Source organism: Bubalus bubalis, chromosome 6, assembly GCF_019923935.1.
Source record: "Bubalus bubalis isolate 160015118507 breed Murrah chromosome 6, NDDB_SH_1, whole genome shotgun sequence".
NCBI classification, from domain to species: domain Eukaryota; kingdom Metazoa; phylum Chordata; class Mammalia; order Artiodactyla; family Bovidae; genus Bubalus; species Bubalus bubalis.
The window spans coordinates 15,741,243-15,765,443 of record NC_059162.1 but is presented as its reverse complement, the minus strand read 5'-3'; the positions used below and the strand labels follow the sequence as shown (position 1 = coordinate 15,765,443).

The following is a 24,201-nucleotide window of genomic DNA, read 5'->3' as shown; positions in this document are numbered from 1 at the left end:
AACACCCCGTCCCACCATCTTCCTTCCCTGACCACCAACCCCTCCCCATCCCTAGAGTTCCCATGCAGCCATCGCCTCCTCAAGGAAGCCATCCCTGATCCCTAGGCTAAGGCTGGTTCTCTGTTATTCATTCCATTAATACCCTGTCTTAGCTTCCCTGGCTGGAGAAGGCAATGGCACCCCACTCCAGTACTCTTGCCTGGAAAATCCCATGGGCGGAGGAGCCTGGTGGGCTGCAGTCCATGGGGTCACGAAGAGTCAGACACAACTGAGCGACTTCACTTTCACTTTTCACTTTCTTGTATTGGAGAAGGAAATGGCAACCCACTCCAGTGTTCTTGCCTGGAGAATCACAGGGACGGCGGAGCCTGGTGGGCTGCCGTCTATGGGGTCGCACAGAGTCAGACACGACTGAAGTGACTTAGCAGCAGCAGCAGCTTCCCTGGCACTAGCTCAATTCTAACCAGAGGCTATGTACTTAGTGCTGGAGCCTTCCACCCCAACTCCCACTAAAACAGAAACTCCAAAGAGTGGGTGCCGGGTAACCTAGGGCCTGGAGCACAGAAGTTCTACAAAAATTAAGTAAGACACTTTCCTGCTGGTCCAAGGGTTAAGAATCTGCCTTTCAGTGCAGGGGACATGAGTTCATTTCCTGGTCAGGGAAATAAGATCCCATGTCCCGTGGAACAATTAAGCCCCAGGCACCACAACTAATGAGCCTGTGTGCCACGACTAGAGAGAAGCCCGTGCACCACAAAGAAAAATCTCACATGCCACAACGAAGACCCAATGTGGCCAAATTAATTAATTAATTTTTTAAATTGTTAAGTGGCAATTATAGCATAGAGCTAGGAGCTGTGCCAGTAGACACCGATGAGGCCCCTGGATCAATCCCTAAAACGTGGGTGGGGCTGAGGTGAGCCAACCAGGGGCTAGAGTGAAGAGATTCTCACGTTAGGCAGCGATAAAGCTTTGGAGGATGGTTTTGTAGAAACTGAAAATAATCCCACATGGCTTGGATTCACCTGAGTGCAAGAACACTTTGAGAGATGGCAGGAGACAAAAAAAAAAAAAAAAAAAAGAATTAAGCAGGAGATAGATTGAACGATTTTTATAACCAAGAGAGGTAGTTTGATAAGGAAATGGAGAGCATCAAAGGATTTAAACAGGAGAGTGACCTTATGTTTTTTAAAAAAAAAAAGTACACTTTGGCTCCAGAATGGAGAAAGGATGGCATGGTATCAAGGTTGGAGGCAAGAAGATCAATTTGGAGGCTGCTGCAGTAAAATCCAAGAAGCTGATAAGGGCCTGGGCTGAGGCAGTAAGAAGAGAAAGGAGGGAAAGAGGAAAATTAGAGAGGTGTTGAAGATAGGATTGACAAGGTGACAATTTTGGTAATCTATTTTGGTGACAAAATAGATTAAGATGGAGAAGAGGGTCATTCCCAAATTCCTGTCTTGAGGAGCTCAGTGAAGGCAGATTATCTAAGCTAAGGAATGCAGGATGAAGAAGAGATCAGGGCAAGGTGATGATACACCACTTATTTGATATGTTGAATTGGGGTGTCTGTGAGCCAAACCAAATGCACATGTTAAGTGGGCCCGGAGCTCAAGAGAGAGGCCAGCAGGCGTGCAGTTCAGAAACGATTTGTCAAGCACTTGGAATGAAAGGTTGATGCTCAGAAGACTTCCCTGGTGGTACAGTGGATAGGAATCCGCCTGCCAATGCAGGAGACACGGGTTCGATCCCTGGTCTGGGACACTTCCACATGCCACAGAGCAATGAAAAGCCAGTGCACCTCAACTACCGAGCTTGTGTGCTGCTACTACTGAAACCCATGCACCTAGAGCCTGTGCTCCCCAACAGGAGAAGCCACCGCGATGAGAAGCCTGAGCCCTGCAGCAAAGAATAGCCCCGCCCACTGCCACTAAAGAAAGCCCGGGCACAGCAAGGAAGACCCAGCAGAGCCAAAATAAATAAATAATTTGTTTAAAAAAAAAAAAAAGAAAGGTTGATGCTCAGATATGTCAATATCAGAGAGGACTAAAGAGAAAATCTTAAAAGCAACCAGAGACATTATATCCAGAAGAAAAATGATAGTGTAATAGCAGACTTCCTGTCATAAATAATTCAAGCCAGAGAACTATTAAACAACATCTTTAAAGTATTAAAAGAAAAGCACTATCGGACTTCCCTGGTGGGGAGGCAAGTCCAGTCCCTGGTGGGGAAACTAAGATCCCACATGCCGGGAGCAACTAAGCCCACGGGCTACAACTACTGAGGCTGAGCGCCAAACTAGAGAATCCGTGTACAAGAGACCCCACGTGACGCAGTGCAGATCCTGCGTGCCAGGGCTAGAGAATCCATGTACAAGAGACCCCACGTGATGCAGCGCAGATCCCGCGTGCCACGGCTAAGACCCTACACAGCCAAAGGGAATAAAAATGAATAGATAAATATTTTTAAAAGAAGAAAAGCACAGTAGACTATGAACTCTATACCCAGTGAAAAATCTTCAAAATGAAGATAAAACAAAGATGTTTTCAGACATACAAAACCTAAAAAGTTTCATCAAAAGGAGACCTGAACTACAGTTATAGATGACAAAGGAAGTCCATCAAACAGAAGGAAAATGATAACGTATATATATGTTATATATATGTAAGGAAGTCCATCAAACAGAAGGAAAATGATACCATATATATGTTATATATATGTAGATATATATATATATATATCTACACAAAGGAATGAAGAACATTAAAACTGGTAACTATGTGAATAAGCAAAAAAATTAGAGAAAATGGATTTAAAGACTTCCCTGGTAACTCAGATGGTAAAGCATCTGCCTGCAGTGCAGGAGACCAGGGTTCAATCCCTGTGTTGGGAAGATCTCCTGGAGAAGGCGATGGCACCCCACTCCAGTACTCTTGCCAGGAAAATCCCATGGACAGAGGAGCCTGGTAGGCTGCAGTCCATGGGGTTGCAAAGAGTCAGACATGACTGAGCGACTTCAATTTCTTTCACTTTCTTTCAATCCAAAACTAAACCAAAAAAGGGGGAAAGAGACAAAAATAAAGAGGACAAACAAAAATTCAGTTAGGATGTAAATGCCTTAAATGGTACAATCAACCAAGTTGACCTAATTGACATTTACAGAACCCTCCACGCAACAATAGTAAAACACATTATTTTCATGTGCACATAGGACCTTTACCAAGACAAACTATATCCAGAACCATAAAGCAAGTCTCAAAGAATTTAAGTCACATAAAAATATTCTCTGACCATAATGAAACTAACTTAGAAATCAATAACAGAAGTCAGACAGAGAAGGGGGAATATCATATGAAATCCCTTATATGTGGAATCTAAAAAGAAATGATACAAATGAACTTACTTACAAAACAAACAAAAAAACTCACAGACTTAGAAAATGAACTTATGGTTGCAAGAGATGGGGGCTGGTAGGGATAGTAAGAGAGCCTGGGATGGTCATGTACACACTGCTGTATTTCAAATGGGTAACCAACAAGGACTTATTGTATAGCACATGGAACTCTGCTCAATGTTATGTGGCAGCCTCGATGGGAGCAGGGTTTGGCGGAGAATGGATACATGTATATGTGTGGCTGAGTCCCTTGGCTGTTCACCCAAAACTATCACAACATTGTTAATCGGCTGTACCCCAGTACAAAATGCAAAAAAAATTACAGAAAGATCTCAGCAATATCCGCAACCATTTGGAAACCAAATAACACACCTCCAAATAATCCATGGGTCAAAGAAGAAATCAAACGGGACAAGAGAAAGTATTTTGGATGAAAAGAAAACACACAAATTATAATTTGCCACGAAACAGTACTTAAAGTTATAGCACCAAATACCTGTATTTAGAAAAGAATAAAGAATCGTTCAGCAGTTAAGATTTTGCACTTCTGCTGCAGGGTGTGCGGATTCAATCCCTGGTCAGAGAACTAAGGTCCCGAAAGATACAGCCAAAAAAAATTTTTTTTAAAGAATAAGGATCACAAACAAATGACTTTCGCTTTAATGTTAAGAAGTTGGGGTGCTCGCTTCAGCAGCACATATACTAAAATTGGAACCATACAGGGCTTCCCAGGTGGCGCTAGTGGAAAAGAACCCGCCTACCAATGCAGGAACAAATACAGGGAAGATTAGCATGGCCGCTGGGCGAGGATGACAGGCAAACTGGTGAACGCATTCCATATTTTAAAAGAAAAAGTTAAGGAAAGAAGAGAAAATTAAAAACCTAAGCAAATGAAAGAAAGGAGTATCAGTGGAAATCAATGAAATAGAAAACCTAAAAAATTAGGGGAAAAAAATCTATCAAACCAAAAGCTGCATCTTTGAGAACATTAATGAAATTGATGAATCTCTGACTCCAGGATAACAGCTGGTCACAAGAAATACCAAGCTGTGATTAGAAGCCTGAAGTTTTGAGCCCTACTCCTCATCCTCCAGAGAGGGGAGAGAGGCTGGAAATGGAGTTAATTAAAATTGATCATGCCTACACGAGGAAGCCTCCATAAAATCCCAATCGCACGGGGTTCGGGGAGCTTGCAGGTTGGTGAACACACCACATCGTGGTAAAACAATGGTTCCCAGCTCCTCAGGGACAGAGACTCCTGTGCTCAGGACCCTCCCAGACCTTGCCCCGTGTATCTCTGTATATCCTTAAATAAACTGGTAACATATTTTTTTAAAAATTGATGAATCTCTAGCCAAATCAATCAGGGAAAAGAGGAAAGACAAAAATTCATCAACATCAGGACTGAGAAAGTAACAAACCTCCATATTCTTAAGTATTAAGAAGATAATGAGGAAATATTGAAAACAACTCTAGGCCAATAAATTTGACAACTTAAATGAAATGGACAAATGGCTTGAAAGATGCAAACTACCAAAGTTCATACAGAAAGAAATAGATAATGTGAATAATCCTATATTTATTAAGGAAATTTCCTTGTTTAAAATCTTCCCACAAAGAAACTCCAGCCCTGCATGTCTTGACTGATGGATTTTACCGAGTATTCAAGGAAGAAATAATACCAATTTTACACAAACTCTTCCAGATAACTGAAGAAGAGGAAGTACCCCTAATTCATTCTATGAAGCTAGAATTACTCTGATACCAAAACAAGACAAAGGCATTATAAGAAAAGAAAACAAGGCTGAAATTCCTCACAAACATGGGCACAAAAATTCTACACCAAAATTTAGCAAATTGAATTTTGCTATATTTGAAAAGAATATATATATATATATATATATATATATAAACTATAAAATACCACAATCAAGTGAGATTTAGCCAACAAAGGCAAAGTTGGTCTAACATTTGAAAATCAATCAATATAATTCCCTATGTTATTAATAATAAATGTAAAAAGAAAAAGATATTTTTAGATGTGGCAAAGGTATTTGATGAAATCCAACATACATTCCTGATTAAAAACCTTCAGCGAACCAGTAATAGAACAAACTTCCCCAGTCTGATAAAAGGCATCTACAGAAATAACTATGGTTAACAGCATATGTAATGGTTAAAGTCTAAGGGCTTTCTGCCCAAGACTGGGGATGAGTGACATCCAAACTCATCACCTATTCTGATGATGGTACTGAAGTTTCTAGCCAGCGCAACAAGATAAGAAATAAAAGACATCCATATTAGAAAGAAGTGAAACTGCCTTTAGGCTTCCCTGGTGGCTCAGCGATAAAGAATCCACCTGCAATGCAGGAGACCCAGGAGATATGGGTTCTATTCCTGGGTCAGGAAGATCTCCTGGAGAAGGAAATGGCAACACAGTCCACCATTCTTTCCTGGGAAAAATCCCATGGACAAAAGAGCCTGGCAGGCTACAGTCCAGAGGGTCTCAAAACAGTCGGACATGACTTAGTGACTAAACAAAACAAAGCAAAAAAAAAACAAAACAAAAGACACTGTCTCTATTCAGAGATGACATAATCATCGATGGAGAAAATTTGATGAAGTTCTCTAAAAGAGCTACTGGAAATGATAAGTGAATTCAATGAAGTTGCAGGATACAAGATCAATATACAAAACTCAATCGTATTTCTACTTATTAGCAATGAATAAGTAATGACAACAAAATAATAGTTTTATAACTATGATGTAGGGGTAGATCTGATCAAAGACATGCAACATCTGTGCACTAAAAATTACAAAACATGGCTGAGAAGAACTAAATAAGTGGAGAGATATATACCACAGTCATGGATCAGAGACTCAAGGATGTTAAAATGCCAATTCTCCCAAAGTGTCTATGGGATTCAATGCAATCCCAACCAAAACCCCAGGCAGCTTTTTTTATAGATATTTATGAGCTTGTTCTAAAGTTTATGTATGTGGAAACGCAAAGGACCTTGAGGAACTGAAAAAAACCTTGAAAAACAAAGTTGGAGGATTTACACTACCTGGTTTGAAGACTAATTATCTAGCTAAAACAATTAAGATAGTGTGAAGTTTGCTTTAAAAAGTAGACAAATAGATCAACAGAAAGGAATAGAGAGTCCAGAAACAGGCCTAGACATGTGTGTACACAGGGCTTCCCCGGTGGTGCTGGTGGTTAAAGAACCTGCCTGCCAATGCAGGAGACTTAAGAGACTCGGGTTCCATCCCTGGGTGGGGAAGATCCCCTTGAGAAGGGCATCGCAACCCACTCCAGTATTCTTGCTTGGAGAATCCTATGGACAGAGGAGCCCAGTGGGCTACAGTCCATATGGTCACACAGAGTCGGGCACGACTGAAGTGACTTAGCACACACTCATATGCATACTACTGGTTTTCAACAAGTGTGGAAAGGCAATTCCATAGAGAAAAGATAGTCTTTTCAATAATTTATGCCAGAACAACTGGATATCTATAGGCAAAAAAAAAAAAAAAAAAAAAGCTAACAATCTATACCTCACTCTACATACAGAAATCAACTTAAAATGGATCATAGGCTTAAATGTAAAACCTAAATTTATATAACTTCTAGAAGAGAACACAGGAGAAAATCTTTGTGACCTTGGGTCAGACTGGGGTTTTGATTGGGATTGTACTGAATCTATAGATCAACAGATACGATAGTAAAAGCACAGTCTATAAAAGAAAAAATGATAAACTGAACTTCAACACAATTAAGGGGAATTGGAGAGCCTAACAAAATGCACCCGATTTTAGTACAGTATGCCAAGTGCCGTGGGAGTATAGTGGGCATTAGTTGGTTACATTCCCGGCAATAATTGCCCTCATCTCTGTCCTAAAAACTCTCCCTCTGGGAACCACCCCACTTCTACTTTGTAGGAGCCACGTGCTTGGATGAGATTGCTTGCACTCCAGTTCCAAGGTGATCTGCCTGGCATAATTTCATTGTTTGTACCACACACTGACTGCTTCAGGAAGAGAAGCTACGATATTAACTGGTGCGTGGATTCTCTTGTCCACTTTATGTCAGTCTAACCACAGTGGGGTTTAAGGCTTTTGCCCTATGGCTGGGGAAGAACACATTCTCTCTTTCTGCCCTTAAGTCAAGAAGGATGAATGTAGTCTTTATCGCTGGTAGCAGCCACCTTGACTCCTTGAGAGAAGTCAATCTGAAAACAAAGCCAACACGTCTGAAGAGGCTAGAATCTAGAGAACGAATGATCGTGGATTGACAAAAGGAGCCAGAGTCCTGATCAAACCATGCCTGAAGCTGTTACTTCTGAAATTCTTAGGCATCTGAGATAATAAATTCTCTTTATTATTTAAGTCCATTTGAATGGAATTTCCTCTTACTTCATCTAAAAGCATCCTTACTGATATAGGAGCATAGAAGAGAGCTCATTAATTTTGTCTGATAATACTGAGGAAGTCTTCCCAGAGGGGACATCATTCAACCTTTGATTGATAGGCTAAGTAGGCTTTCGCCAGCTAACAAGAGAAGTAAGAATGATCAGCTGAATCTGTCACTTTGAGGACAGCCTGACTTCCCTCCAAGCCTGGAGATGAGATCCTTTCCCTAAGTCCTCTCTCCCCCTTGAATCTGCACCTTCTCACCTCCGTTCACCAGGCCACAGCTTATTGCCAGTGGGAATATATTAAAGCTGACTCCTTCTGCCCAGGAAATGGAAAGAACCCAGGAGAATTAACTGGAAAAAACCCATTAAGCAACAAAGAACATACCCAGCTATCAAGTCATCTTCAGAATTCTAAATCATGCAAGTGGCCCTCTTGAATGGTTTTCCCTGCCTGTAAGAGCTCTCCACCTTGAGAGGACCTTGGAGACCAACGGGGTCTGGAATTTTCCTAGCCTGGACACGCCTCATCCCTCTCCCCTGTGTGCCCTTCAGTCATGAGACTTTAACAACAAGATCCACCTAGCCATGAAACCCTCACCTACTTACAAAGAATCCTTTCTCCTTTTGAGAAGCAAGCCTTTTCCCCTTGGGCTGAGATAAAAATCCAGCCTTTGATGTGGCCTTAGAGCTTCATGTTGATAAGAGTTCCTTCTTGCGCAGTGCTTTCCAGCACGTTATCTCATCCAAGTTGAGAACCAGCCAGGGATTCTGGGGCCCACATAGCAGATGAAGACCTGGGATTAAAACCCAGAGATTAAATAGCTTGCCCAAGGTCACGCAGCTAGCACCTGGTGGGGGCCCATTCCTGGACCCCTGCACTGCCTCTCTTCTTACACGAATTCTCAGAAAAGCATCTCCACTGTGCCTACAGTCTGCTATGCGAACAGCAGCCAACCTCACCAGGGCAACAACAGTGTTCTACTCTTCCAGAAATCTAGGAATCCCCCGGTAGATCATGCCTTCCCTCATAGCTCAGTCAGTAAAGAACCTGCCTGCAGTGCAGGAGACCCAGGTTCAATTCCTGGGTCAGGAAGATCCCCTGGAGAAAGAAATGGCAACCCACTCCAGTATTCTTGCCTGGAGAATCCCATGGACAGAGGAGCCTGGGGGGCTACAGTCCATGGGGTTGCAAGAGTCGGACAGAACAGCGACTAAACCACCAGCCGGTGGATCTTGACAGGGCGCAGCTACCCAAGTGAGACCTTGGGCAGTCACTCGTTGCATCTGGGCCTCAAATCCTTCCACGTAAAGTGGACCTAGCTGCCTCATCAGCAGTGGGGACAATTGCACAGGGTCACTGGGCTCCTCTGATGGACTGGCATTTACCCTCCCCCGGCCTGAGAGCTGGCCGGGGTCAACAGTGCTGGAGCGGGCGTGGGAGCCGAGGGTTCTAGCCAACCACGTGCTCAGCAGGACGATGGAAAAGCTACCCATGTTAGAAAGGAGTCAGGGGAGGCGTGGCTTCCTACCTGGCCCGTGGGAACCGGGGCAGAACGTCCCCAAGGGCCGAAACCTGCACACCACCCTCAGAGTTTCCATCCTTCTCACACGAAGCCTGGCTTCCTTTCCCACACTGGTATCACCGCCCCAGCCGCCGCCTCTATTGCCCAGCTTCACCCGGAACAATGGAACCTGGAGGCCTTCTAAAATTAGCCTCCGGGCCTGCCAGGGCTCCTGCCGCTGCCCAGGGCCACTGACTTCCTGAGCTGGGGACAGGGGCCTGCTTGGTTTTCTTCCACTGCTCGCCCTTCCTCCTCGCCTGCCTCCTCCTGCCAGCTCTCAGGTGCAGAATTCATCCGGGTTCCTACCTCGTGCTCCCAACTAAGGTGGTGAGCGAGCGAAGCTAGGAGTGGGACTGCTGGGCCTGGAAGAACAGAGGCTTCCCCGAGTCAACAGCTGGGCACAGCTGTAAGTCGAGCTCAGATGGGGGGCTTGCCTGGTGGCTCAGTGGCTAAGACTCCACACTCCCAAGACAGGGGGCCCAGGTTCGATCCCCAATCAGGGAACTAGACTCCGCATCCACGTGTGGCAACTAAGAGTTCGCATGCTGTGACGGGAAGATTCCCCGTGCTGCAACAAAAGACCCAGAGCAGCCAAATAATTTTTTTTCATTTCAAATGGGCACCCGCATGCTCAGTGAGCCCCGTCTGCCTCCTCAGAATGACATTTCCCCAGACTCCAAAGTGATATACATGCTCCTCCTCTCACTCTTCACACCTCCCACATTCTCCTCCCACCCCTGCCACTTCATACCACCACCACGCCAATGACCTTGCTTTCTACTTCCTGGGGAAAAACCTAGTGCAATCTGACAGGAACCCTCTCCTCTCCTTACCACAAACCACTGGCCTACTCACATCAGGACCACCTGTCCGCTTCCCTCCTGTGAGGAGGGATAATGTCCTAGGTCCATCCAGGTGCTTTGATCCCACGCTGCCCCACTCCCCAAGGACATGGCTCCTGCCCAGGCCCTCATACCTGCATCACGAGCTTCTCTTCTCCCAAAGCCACCCATCAGCACATAAGCATGCTTCAGCATCTCGTGTCCGTAAACATCTTCCCACAGTCTCATGTCCCCTTCCAGGGGCTCGCCCCAAGCTTTCCTCCCCCTCCACAGCAAAACTGTCGGGCAGTGGCAGCAACCCACACTCCACCCACTCATCCATCGTTCTCTCTCAATGCCCCCGACCAAATAGCCAAGCTCCTTCCTACTTTCCAGCCTTTGCACATGCTGCTCCCACTGCCTAGCATGCTCCTCTCCAATCTTTGCTCTTGTCCTTCAGAGCTTGGGTTATGTGTTTTTTCCCTCAGAAGTTCTTTTCTTGACCATTCAGCCTCAACCAACCTCCCAGTAACCATCACGTCTCCCTGTATTAATTCTCAGGATAACACTTAACTGTCTAGTAAGTAAACTGACTGTTGGGCTTCCCAGGTGGTGCTAGTGGCAAAGAATCCACCTGCCAATGCAAGAGACATAAGAGACACGAGTTCAATCCCTGGGTCGGGAAGATCCCTTGAAGAAGGGAATGTCTACCCACTCCAGTATTCTTGCCTGGAGAATTGCATGGACAGAGGAGCCTGGTGGGGCTACAGTCCATAAGATTGAAGTGACCTCACACGCAGACTAACTGCTCGATCATTTTCTGCTTCTTCCTTTGTGATCCATCCCCCACTACAAGAATTAAACTCCACAACGGCAGAGGCCTTATCATTCTCATTCAGTACTGCGCTTAGACAGTGCCTGGGACCTGATTAATAGGCAATGACTACGTCTTGATTGGCTGAATAAAGGTGTCCTGGACAAGCCTATTTCAATTTTTTAGAGGGGTTTTTTAAGTTGTCAAGGTCATTATTAAAACTAGGTAATGGAAGATCGACATGCAAAAGGAGGGAAGCTGGGAGTAGAGTGGGGCTGTAGGAAACTGATGCCACAGGGGAGGCAAGAGAACATGCTGCCGAGACTGATCAAAGGCAACAGTCAAAGATATCCAGGGCTGGCAGGGGCAGGGAGACCAGCATTCTCATGAACTGATAATGACACTATAAACTATGCAATGCTTCAAAACACAAATATCATGGCATCCGGTCCCATCACTTCATGGCAAATAGATGGGGAAAGAATGGAAACAGTGACAGACTTTATTTTCTTGGATTTCAAAATCACTGTGGATGGTGACTGGAGCCACGAAATTAAAAGATGCTAGCTCTTTGGAAAGAAAGCTATGACAAACCTAGACAGTGTGTTAAAAAGCAGAGACATTACTTTCCCTACAAAGGTCCATATAGTGAAAGCTACGGTTTTCCCAGTAGTCATGTACGGATGTTAGAGTTGGACAATAAAAAAAGGCTGAGCACCAAAGAATTGATGCCTTTGAATTGTGGTGCTGGAAAAGACTTTTGAGCGTCCCTTGGGCTGCAAGGAGGTCAAACCTGTCAATCCTAAAGGAAATCAACCCTGAATATTCACTGGAAGGACTGATGCTGAAGCTGAAGCCCCAGTACTTTGGCCACCTGATGCGAAAAAGCCGATTCATTAGAAAAGACCCTGATTTGGGAAAGACTGAGGGCAGGAGGAGAAGAGAGCAACACGATGAGATGGTTGGATGGCATCACCCACTCAACGGACATGAGTTTGAGCAAACTCTGAGAGATCATGAAGGACAGGGAAGCCTGGCGTGCTGCAGTCCATGGGGTCGCAAAGAGTCGGACACGACTGAGTGACTGACCAACAAATGCTTCTGGAGGCAACTTTGGTAGTATCTATTTAAAATATTAAATGTCTGTGTTCTCTGACCCAACATTTTCACTTCTGGGTGTTTATCCTGCAGACAAACTCCCACAAAAACACTGCAGCACTATTTATCATGGCAGAAACTTGGCTATAACTCCAATGTCCATAAATAGGGGACTGGTTACATAAACTATTGTAGAACTGCACAACAGACTTAAAAGGATGAGGCAGATTTATCTGTATTTTCTAGAAAAGACATCTAATATAGTCCAATGGGGAGAAAAACAAGTTGCAGAATGAGCCATATACACAATACTATCCTATTTTTGTTTTTAAAAAGAAATAAAATATGTTAATATGTGTATAAAAATGTTGGAAGAGAATATACTAAACTGTTTGTGACAGTTATTTTGAGGGGATTCTGTATGCAGGGAGGTGCAACTTTTTAGATTTTATATTTCTGCAGTGTGTTGGGTGTGTATATCCATACATTATTTCTGTGACCAGAAATTTTCTAATGTGTGTATTTTTTATTTTTGGCTGTGCTGGATCTTCACCGCTGCTCAGGACACTCTAGTTGCGGTGCACAGGCTTCTCATTGCTGTGGCGTCTCTCGTTGCTGAGCACAGGCTACAGATAACGCAGGCTTCCGTGGTTGCCACACTCGGGCTCAGTCGTTTCAATATACGGCTCTAGGGCGCCTGGGCTCAGTAGCTGCAGCTCATAGACTCTAGAGCACAGGCTCAATAGTTGTGGTGCACAGGCTTAGTTGCTCCGCAGCATGTGGGATCTTCCCAGACCAGGGATCAAACCCGTGTCTCCTGCATTGGCATATGTGTATGCGTGCTAAGCCGCTTCAGTCGTGTCCAACTCCGTGCGACCCTATGGACTGCAAGCCTCCAGGCTCCTCTGTCCATGGGGATTCTCCCAGCAAAAATGCTGTGCCCGCCTCCAGGGGATCTTCCTGACTCAGGGACTGAATTCATGTCTCTTACATCTGCCTGCATTGGCGGCCAGATTCTTTACCACTGAGCCACCAGGGAAGCCAGTGACCAGAAAATACTGAAGGCAAACAAGAGGTAATAAATGGCAGGCAGTTGAACTAGGACAGTGGCAGAGGGAGTACAGAGAAGAGGGCAGGCATGAGAGCTATTGATGAGACAAGAGTCACAGAAACTGTGCTGCAGATTTTAACCTAGGTGATGAGGAGAGCTATGGCCCTAAACCAGGGGGTAACACCTCACCACACTAGGACCGAAGAATAAGGTCGACCTCATTTCATGTAAATTACCCAAATTGCAGCCGACTGACTGCCAGGATTCTGGTCCTATATGCCTTTCTAGCCGCCCAGAACCAATGTGACAAAAGCCTTTGCTTTCATTCCCCACTGCGCCGCAGAAATAGGCTGCCAGCACCATTCTTAGACCTAGGCCAAGGAGCCCTGTCCTGGGACGTCCTGCATGCGCGTGCACACACACACACACACACACACACACATACGCATATACCCAAACACACATGCATACACAGAAATATTGTTAAAGAACACGAGTGACTCAGCAATTCCATTCCCTCTTAAGTTCATCTCCAGAACAGAAACATATATCCACACAAAAGCTTGCACATGGATGTTCACTGCAGCATGATTCACTATAGCCACAAAAAGTGGAAACAGTCCAAATGTCCATCAACAGGAAACTGGGTAAACAGAACGTGGTCTCTCCAAACACTGGTATCTCATTCAGTCACAGAAAGGAACGACGTGCCAATACATGCTTCAACTTGGACAAGCCTTGAAAACATTATGCTAAGTAAAAAAAGTCAGCCACAAAAAGGCACATGTTATGATTTTGTTTATATTTAATGTTCAAAATAGGCAAATTCATACAGAAAGAAGTAGACTAGTAGTTGCCAGGGACTTGGGAGAAGGGAGAAGGAAAGGCGACAGCTCATGGGTGCAGCATTTCTTTTCTAGTTGATAGGAAAAAAAAAGACACTCTGAAATTGTTGCAGAACTGTGCGAACATACTAAAAACCACTGACCTATTCATTTGAAATGGGCGAGTGGTATGGTGTGTAAATACTGTTAGAATACAGCTGTTAATAATAAACGCACGCACAGACACACACAGACACCTCCCTCTCTCAGAAGCGTAGCTCAGGGCACACGCAGTGCAGCGTGCAACCCTCAGCATCCTCTGCTGTGACCCATGTTCTTCCATGTCTCTGGCCCCATGGCTTCCTGTCAAAGACACCTAAGCCAAGGGTCAGGACAAGGGGTGGCCGTGGCACAGCCAGTGCTGGAGATGGGCCTGCTTTAGAGGGCAAGGAAGACAGTCCCGAGGAAGTCTTCAGCAGATGGAAAGAAAAAGCAATCCACTTGCCAGATCCTTCCTTTTAGATCATGTGACAATACATCTTTTCCCAGGAAGAGGGTGTTGATGTTCTTGCTTCTCTTCCTGTTCAAATCATAAAGTATTCAGGAATGAGCAGAGTATTCACAACTCGTACATGTGATTTTTGAGAAATATTTTCAATAATAAATCATTCGTATTATTCCTTGATTTGTAAATGTGGAGGTCTAGATGGAAATGCATACAGCTCAGTACTGAGTCTTTACATCGGCCACCAGAAGAATACTGACTACTAGAGCTGGAAATAGTTTTATGCTCATAAAATCAGGTAATAAGATTCAATTGAAGGCCTAGTGGTTAGGATTCCAGGGTTCAATCCCAGGTCAGGGCACTAAGATCCCACAAGTCAAGGTGTAGCCAAAGAAAAAAAAAGATTTTACTGAATTTTCATAAAATAAAAATTCAAGTCATCAGCTTTATTCAAAATATTTGCTCTACATTTTTTTATTTTTCTATTTAAATTAGTAGTGTGCACTTTAATGATTTTTGGAAGAAAAGGGATTTCTTTGAAAATATATGGTAATTAATTTTCACTTTATAGTTTTTACATTTGCTTCAATTTACATTGAATTAACGAAACAATTCAAGGTCTGTACTTTTTGGAAAGTGTTCTTTGTACTTTTATTCTTTAGTTCATTGCTATCAACAAGCACACAAACTAGGGAAAATCTTAACCAAATCAATATAATTAGTGATTTTATTAAAATAAAGACAAGAAAAATCAATTCCATGAAAATTATATAATAGTTTATGAATGATATTTGTCTTTATTACTTATCCAGTCATCTCTGGCCCATTAACAGAACACCCGGACATGCACAAAATTAAATTCAATCAGTTCTGATTATGTTGCCAACTTTGAGTTACATATTTCCTAGTTTTGTTGTTATAAAGTTATATTTGCCAAAGTAGAAGGTTAGAAGGTATTTTATTATTTATAAAGAAAACAGTTTGTTTTCCTTATAACTTTTAAACATTTGGCCATGTGATATTATGTAGGCCTCTCCCCTCAGCCAAACACAAACCCGATGGGCAGGTCCACTGGCTGTGCCTTCAGACTCTTTCTGAGGGTGATGGAAGACAAGCATACAGAGGATAAACAACCCCAGCTACCAGAGAAGGGGCCACTCCCAGGGCCCACAGTCCCTCCATAACGCACTCCCGGCCCACCTTCAGAGGGAAAAAAGATGACTTCCCCATAGCCGGGCAGATATCTGCCTTCCTTAGCCAGGAGCATCAGCTTCCTGGGATGATGGGCCCTTGGGAGAAACCCCAGCCTACCAAGAGAGGGTGCTCCTGCTCTATGACCCCAGAGACAGCAGAACACACTATTTATCCATTCATTACCTCACCTGACAGATGCAGGGTCCCCGCCCTCATGAAGTCTTCAGCCCCGTGAGGGAGTGACACCAGAGTCACACACATAGAGGCCCTGCAGCCCATCCAATCCAGGTGGGATGCACCAGGGCCAGCTGCTCTGGCTTCAGTCTCCCCTCCCGGTGAGGTGTGGGGACCATGGATCCTGCCAGCCGGTCTTCACTCGGCTCTGGATGCCCACGGACTACTGGCCCAACAAGAACACCCAACGCTGAAGAACAAACAGCAGTCTGCTGCTCAGGGTCCCCCATATTCACAAAGATTCAAGAAACACTTCCCGCAACTCCCCACCGCCCACCCCAACCACCACCCACCCCAACCACCACCCCTGAAAGTAAGAAAGTTTCAGAGGCAGAGCTCTGACTCAACTATATGCAAGAGTTGCTATTACCAAACAGAATGACTGGACAGCTGGGAACGCACTCAAGGACCCCATGACTTCACTTCTCCCTGAGAACAATGGGTAAATGCTTACTTTACATGCATATAATGAAGGGACTGCTTTGGGCAATTTTTCTGAAACAAAGGAACTGCCTGCTCCAAAAAGAATTGAAGTCATCACTTCTAAAGACCAAAACTTGTGACCTTTCCAGAGAGTTTTTCATCAAGGTTTCAAAAGTCTGAGAGATTGGTCTCAGCCAGAGCACCCTGCTACAGTTTGAGCAACGGAACACGGAAGGGAAGGAGCAGACTTGGATATGACAAGGCTGGTTTGAGTATAACTAGTGGCATGTGTAGCGAAGCAAGAAAATTTGGGAGTCATCCGCATCAAGATGAGCTCACCAAGGGAAGGGGGGAAGAGAGAGAACAGAAGGCGAGGGCCTGAAGAACACCTGTATTTCTAGGACAAGAAGAGAGGAGGAGTCAGAAATAGAAAAGGCAGGAGCAGAGAGGCAGGAGAACCAAGAAAAGTGAATTGAAGAGAGAGGGAGTGGGTGGTCATCTCCGCGGATGCAGGCAGGCCAGGAGTGAGAACTGAAGACATGTGTCCACGGTGGGTGACCTATAGAAGCCGTTTCAGAAGAGACAGGAGTGGAGGTCCAATTGCAGGGTGTAAAGGAGTAACAGGAAGAGAAAACTGAGATGGTAATTGAGGGGTCAGTAAACGGAACAGAAGCTGTTTTAGGACAGGCGAAGGTGGAGAAACTGGGAAATCCAACAGAAGGGAGTTAATTGAGGCAGCCAAGTCCTCGATGGAGGGATGGACCACTAGTGGGAGTACAACACTGCAGAGAACCAGGGCCAGGCCCTCCACCCCCAAGGCAGGAGGGCCAGGAGGAGGATGGAGTTGAGGGGGGAGAGAGGACACAGGTTGGGGCTCAGCCACTGCGGCTGCTGTCACCTCCCCAGCCTGGGAAACAAAGGTCAGCATGGCCGAACCACCACTGTGTGTTTGGCATCTGAGCTAAAGGACCCATATGCCCAAGAGCCCAGTCACTTCCATGGTCATAATAAATATCTCCTGACCAACCGTGGTTCACTCTCTCATTCACTTATTTGACAATATTGGGCTTCCCTGGTAGCTCAGACTGTAAAGAATCTGGCTGCAATGCAGGAGACCCAGGTTCGATCCCTGGGTCGGGAAGATCCCCTGGAGAAGGGAATGGCTACCCACACCAGTATTCTTGCCTGGAGAACTCCATGGACAGAGGAGCCTGGCGGGCTACAGTCTACAGGGTCACACAGAGTCAGACACAAGCAACCAACACTCACTTTCTTCACCACCCCCTACTCTGTGATGGGTACTTCACTGAATGCTGGGAGTTACAAAAGTCAGAGGGACCTGGACTTGCCCTCACAGAGCTCAGAGAGCAGCAAGGAGCAAGATGAAGCAGACCTTCACAGAGTGTGGTAAGGCTAGACAGAAGGGGATATGGAATTCCAGAGCAAGGACATCTCACCTTAGGGAGGAAGCACGTGGGGAGAAAGCAACACATAAGCTAAGAACCAAGGCCGGAGGAGGAAGGAGCCAAGAGAACAACAAGGGCAGTGGTGTTCCAGGCAGAGGGTATAGATCACTCAAAGACACAGAAATGAGCAAGACCTGGTGATTCCAAGAACCAGGATTGGAAAGGTCAGGGTGGCTGCAGAGCAGAGCATAGAACAGTCATTCAAGGGATGGGGTAGAAGCCATAGGAACAGGGCTTGCCTGAGATATTTAGCAAAAAAAAAAAAAAAAAAAAAAACCAGAATAAAATAATTACCTAATTACAAGTACAGCCTCCACAGGTCACTATATCCTGGGACCAAAACAACTGTGTACATTGTGTACTGAATAAAATCCATAACCCTTGCCAGCGGGTGGCAGGGAGGGAGGGAATTGCTGCAGTGATTAAATCAGTGACTATCAGAAATGTGAAAGAAAGGGAGGGAGGGAAGGACAGAGAGAGGAAGGGAAGAAGGAAGGAGAGAGCCTGTACCAGCTTGGCTTAATGGAAACTGAAAATAACCGACTTTTTTTTAGCTGATCAGGTTTAGTCCCATCGATGTCATGGAAGCAAGGCCTCTGAAGAAGGATTGACAGAGGTCTGGTCTGAACAAGCCCTGAACTGCACCTGACTTCTGCTTGTATGTCCAGTACCATCTTGAGTGTGGTCCTCCCAGATGTGTGGGTTATCAATTGAAAAACCTCTATAGTTTCCAAGCCAGGGTGGGAAGGGGTCGGCATCCTGGGGTGTGCTGAGAAGCTGCTCAGGGCCCCAGAGACACCAAAGAGCACAGCTGAGCCTTCTCCAGGGCTGATTCGAGTTGAGCACTCCCTCCAGGTTCAAGGTGGGCTCAGACCATGCACCAGTGAGCCCACCCTGAGGGCCCAGTCCCAGTGAAGGTGGGAGGAGCTTCTGGGAAGGTCTAAGGGCCCTGGAGAACCTGCCAGGGGGCCCTTGCAAGTCAGTGTCTGCACTCCCAGAGGAAACAAAGGGAGGGAGGGAGGGAAGGCAGAGAGGAACAAAGGCCCGGAGGTAGATGTGGTGAGCCCCAGGCAAGCCAGCCTGATAGTTTTCTCTTTCTCTCTTTTTTTTTTGGTCTGTGCCACATCCTCGAGGCCACATGCAGGCTCTGCGTTCCAGCATGCAGGATCTAGTTCCCCAACCCGGGACTGAACCTGGGCCCCTGCATTGGGAGTGTGGAGTCTCAACCACTGGACCACCCGGGGAAGTCCTGTGTTTTCCTTTATTTCTTAGTAGGAATTCCCTTTCCAAAAAAGGAAAGTTTGGCTTACACATACCAAAGGGAAAGGTAGAGGGGAGAAAAAAAAAACCCTAAAAAATGGAATAGAAGCTCAATTCCAGGCCCAACTCACTGGCTGCTGGCTGTGTGGTTTGCAGGGAGGGGGGAAAGGAAGCAGTCTCAGGAACTGAGCTCCCAAGGGCTAAGCCAAGCACAGTGCTACCTGCACAACCTCTGCAGTGAGTAGCAAAGCTGGGAATCAAAGCTCAGAAAGTGATCCAACCAGCTCAAGGTTCCACAGCTGGATAATGACAGGTGGGGTTCAAGCCTGATGACAGACCGTGCTGAGCAAAGTCACTCACCTTTCTGTGTCCCTATTTTTTCAATTTTAAAATGGGGACAGTAATAAAGCGACTGCGAGAATGGAATGAAATAATACGCAGAAACACACATGGTAAACTGTAAAGCCTGATGCCCCCGTTACTGTCCTCCCTGTGCCCCTCCCCGCGCTGGGGCACAATCTGAGCTACTCCCCTCCCTGCTGCTTCCCCCTCCCCACCTCACAGAGGGCAGGTGTTGAGAAAGACTCTGCCAAACCGAGCCAAGGTCTGGACTCCCTGCCCTTCCTGGCTTGCTTGGCCAATACTCAACAGGATTTATCATAGTTCCTGGAACATTGCAGATCTGCTAGAACAAGGATGTCCAACCCTGGCCAGCTGTCCTGGAGCCTCCAAACCATCTTGTAGGACCAGCCAGCCATGGCAGCTGGAGACCTGATGTGCCAACAGTACTTGCTGGCTCAGGACTGGGTGTGCCTGGAAACTCACCAGAGTTGTCACGACACGGGGACATTGCTGGGAATGTCTCCACCTGGGAGACACTGTCTACGCCCAGGTGGAAAGCAGCCGTGGTGCTGGGCAGGGCCCTCTGCTTTCAGAACCCCAGCCCTAGCCTCTGAGGAAGGCAGGTCCGGGTCTACACCCATCTCTCCCCTCCTTGTCCCTCGCACGCCACGAGTGTTCCCTCCTGGGAAGTGGCCTCTGTGGCCTCCTCGTCCTGGTACAGCTTGATTCATCTAAACAGAACATGCCAGGTGGTGTAGACAGGTGGCCCAGCCTCCTCAGGGAACTCTGGAAAAACCCAGGAAGCAGGCCGAGCTCCCAAGAGCTCAAGCTGGGCTTTCTCTGCCAGCCTCTGATAAAGGGCACAAGGCTCACGCACCCTCAGGGACACAAGGGGTAGGGGATGAGCCTTGGGTGGGGAGTCAGGAGCCCCGGGGCCTGGGCCTGGCATGGCCAGGATTGCTGTATGACCTTGAGCAAAGCACTTCCTCTTGCTGGTCCTGTCTCCTCATCTGTAAGCGAAGGGTCTGAAACTGGATCACTGAGACCCATTATAATACTTGCTTTCTATGACATCACATATCGTGGTCACCCTCAGAAAGCCTCACACAGTCCCCAACACAGACGCTTCACAGGCCCTGAAACTGGACGTCATTTGAGTCAGAAATTGTTACTCACTCAGTCATGTCTGAGTCTTTGCAACCCCATGGATTGCAGCCCGCCGGGCTCCTCTGTCCACAGAATTCTCCAGGCAAGAATACTGGAGTGGGCTGCCATGCCCTCCTCCAGGGAATCTTCCCAACTCAGGGATCGAATGCAGGTCTCCTGCATTGCAGGTAGATTCTTTACCATCTGAGCCACCAGGGAAGCCAAGCCGGGAATAGGCGGCAGGTCCACCTCTCACCTCCTGGGGGAGCCCTCACTGCCCTCAGCTGAGGCTCCGGAGGAACACAACTTGCTGCAGGGCTCTCCCTGAACCCACCTAAAAGAAACAGGCTAACACTCTAAACTGTAAAGGGGAGCTCATCACTTCATTCGCCTGTCAGACAATGAGGCACCGTCCAGATCCTGAATGAGGTCATGAAAGTGACAGCTGTTCATCCAAAATATAATAAATTTGCCTCCTTGTCATCTGTTTATCAGGTCACAAGGGAACATAACAAAGGCCAGCTTTCATCACAGTCTGGTTACTGACAGGTATATCCTGGGCCAAGAACAGATCCCTGGGTCCTTCCAGCAGCTCACCGCAACACCAGCAAACAGAACACTGGGCAAAGCACACATCTCTCCAGCCCCTCGTGGTGCTGGCAGCAAGCTCCAGACAGAAAGCCCAAACCCAGGAATAGACAGGAAAGCTTTGCCACCTTGGAGAAGTCTCTTAGTCTCTGAGGATAAGAGTAATAATTGGATTGATGCAAGAGATAAAGTATACAATACAGAGACATGTGCTGTATAAACAGCAAAAAAGTCACCCAAACAAACTGGGTAATGGTGAAAAAACAAAAGCAGTGTAGAATTTTCATGATGTACCGTGTACTGGAGAGAGCTTGCAAGAGCTCATTTTTAAATATTCGGGAATTTTGGTAGCCAGTTAGTATTGTGTTTAGTAACTTGAAATCATTGGAGAAGGAAATGGCAACCCACTCCAGTATTCTTGCCTGGAGAATCCCAGGGACAGTGGAGCCTGGTGGGCTACCATCTGTGGGGTAGCACAGAGCTGGACACGACTGATGCAACTTAGTAGCAGCAGCAGCAGCTTGAAATCAGCTATAGCAGGAGTATTTACATCTCAGAAATGTAAAAGCCCATCAAAGAGGGCTTCTTTTCCCCCCAGAGAGCCAAGTTTTCGATATTTACCAGCACACCACTGTTTATAAATAAGAGCAGTGCAACAGGAGTCGGCGTGCTGCTGCTGAAACACACTCACCATAACTTTATCCGTCCAAATGACTGCTGGCTAACTCAAGACAGTAATCTTAGGAGGTTATATTCTTTCCTAACACTTATAAAATATTTTCAGGACTAAGGCAGTCTAGTGGTTAAGACTCTGCGCTTCCAATGTAGGAGGGCACAAGTTCAAGTCCCTGGTCAGGGAAGATCCTGCATGCCACATGGTACGGCCAAAAAAAAAAAAAAACAACTTTTCCATTTAAACAAACATGTACTGAGATCTACTATATGTCAGGCACCAAAAATTCAAAAACCAAAGAAAACAAAATCAGACAAAAACTTCCTGAATTGCTCACAGGGTGGTAGAGGAGTGAGACAGCATATGCCACAGGACACTCCGGGAGTGGAGCGACCTGAATGCTAGTTGCAAGCCACAGGGAAGGGCACTGGAGGCAGAGGGAATGGCATATGCAAAGGCACAGAGGGATGGGTGATAAGACAATTTTTTAAAGTTTCTTTCTAGGATTGGCTTTGAGGAAGTTTTAAAGTTGATCTACTATTGGCAGGGCAAAGGCTAATAGAGTTCTGCCAAGAGAATGCACTGGTCATAGCAAACACCCTCTTCCAACATCACAAGAGAAGACTCTATACCTGGACATCACCAGATGGCCAACATCGAAATCAGATTGATTATATTCTTTGTAGCCAAAGATGGAGAAGTTCTATACAGTCAGCAAAAACACACCAGGAGCTGACTGTGGCTCAGATCATGAACTCCTTATTGCCAAATTCAGACTTAAATTGAAGAAAATAGGGAAAACCACTAGACCATTCAGGTATGACCTAAATCAAATCCCTTACGATTATACAGTGGAAGTGAGAAATAGACTCAAGGGATTAGATCTGATAGACAGGGTGCCTGAAGAACTATGGATGGAGGTTTGTGACACTGTACAGGAGACAGGGATCAAGACCATCCCCAAGAAAAAGAAATGCAAAAAAGCAAAATGGTTGTCTGAAGAGGCCTTACAAATAGCTGTGAAAAGAAGAGAAGTGAAAAGCAAAGGAGAAAAGGAAAGATATACCTATCTGAATGCAGAGTTCCAAAGAATAGGAAGGAGAGATAAGAAAGCCTTCCTCAGTGACCAATGCAAAGAAATAGATGAAAACAACAAAATGGGAAAGACTAGAGATCTCTTCAAGAAAATTAGAGATACCAAAGGAACATTTCTTGCAAAGATGGGCTCGATAAAGGACAGAAATGGTATGGACCTAACAGAAGCAGAAGATATTAAGAAGAGGTGGCAAGAATACACAGAAGAACTGAACAAAAAAGATCTTCATGACCCAGATAACCACAATGGTGTGATCACTCACCTAGAGCCAGACATCCTGGAATGTGAAGTCAAGTGGGCCTTAGGAAGCATCACTACAAACAAAGCTAGTGGAGGTGATGGAATACCAGTTGAGCTATTTCAAATCCTAAAAGATGATGCTGTGGAAGTACTGCACTCAATATGCCAGCAAATTTGGAAAACTCAGCAGTGGCTACAGGACTGGAAAATGTCCATTTTCATTCCAATCCCAAAGAAAGGCAATGCCAAAGAATGCTCAAACTACCCCACAATTGCACACATCTCACACGCTAGTAAAGTAATGCTCAAAATTCTCCAAGCCAGGCTTCAACAGTACATGAACTGTAAACTTCCAGATGTTCAGGTTGGATTTAGAAAAGGCAGAGGAATCAGAGATCAAATTGCAAACATCCATTAGATCATTGGAAAAGCAAGCGAGTTCCAGAAAAACATCTATTTCTTCTTTATTGACTAGGCCAAAGCCTTTAACTGTGTGGATCACAACAAACTGTGGAAAATTCTGAAAGAGATGGGAGTACCAGACCACCTGACCTGCCTCTTCAGAAATCTGTATGCAGATCAGGAAGCAACAGCTAGAACTGGACATAGAACAACAGACTGGTTCCAAATTGGGAAAGGAGTACACCAAGGCTGTATATTGTCACCCTGATTATTTAACTTATATGCAGAGTACGTCATGAGAAATGCTGGGCTGGGGGAAGCACAAGCTGGAATCAAGATTGCCAGGAGAAATATGCAGATATGCAGATGACACCACCCTTATGACAGAAAGCTAAGAAGAACTAAAGAGCCTCTTGATGAAAGTGAAAGAGAAGAGTGAAAAAGTTGGCTTAAAACTCAACATTCAGAAAACGAAGATCATGGCATCTAGTACCATCATGGGGAAACAGTGGAAACAGTGACAGACTTTATTTTGGAGGGCTTCAAAATTACTGCAGATGGTGACTGCAGCCATGAAATTAAAAGACGCTTACTCCGTGGAAGAAAAGTTGTGATCAACCCAGACAGCATATTAAAAAGAAGAGATATTTTAT

The 24,201-nt window shown here is 45.5% G+C and overlaps 1 non-coding gene across 1 annotated transcript; it reads left to right on the top strand.

The window, feature by feature from the left end:
• The first annotated feature begins 4,132 nt into the window (after window positions 1-4,132).
• Window positions 4,133-4,236, top strand: LOC112585844. The gene has a single exon (XR_003110422.2). It is a non-coding gene; the product is annotated as a U6 spliceosomal RNA (small nuclear RNA).
• The last annotated feature ends 19,965 nt before the right edge of the window (window positions 4,237-24,201 follow it).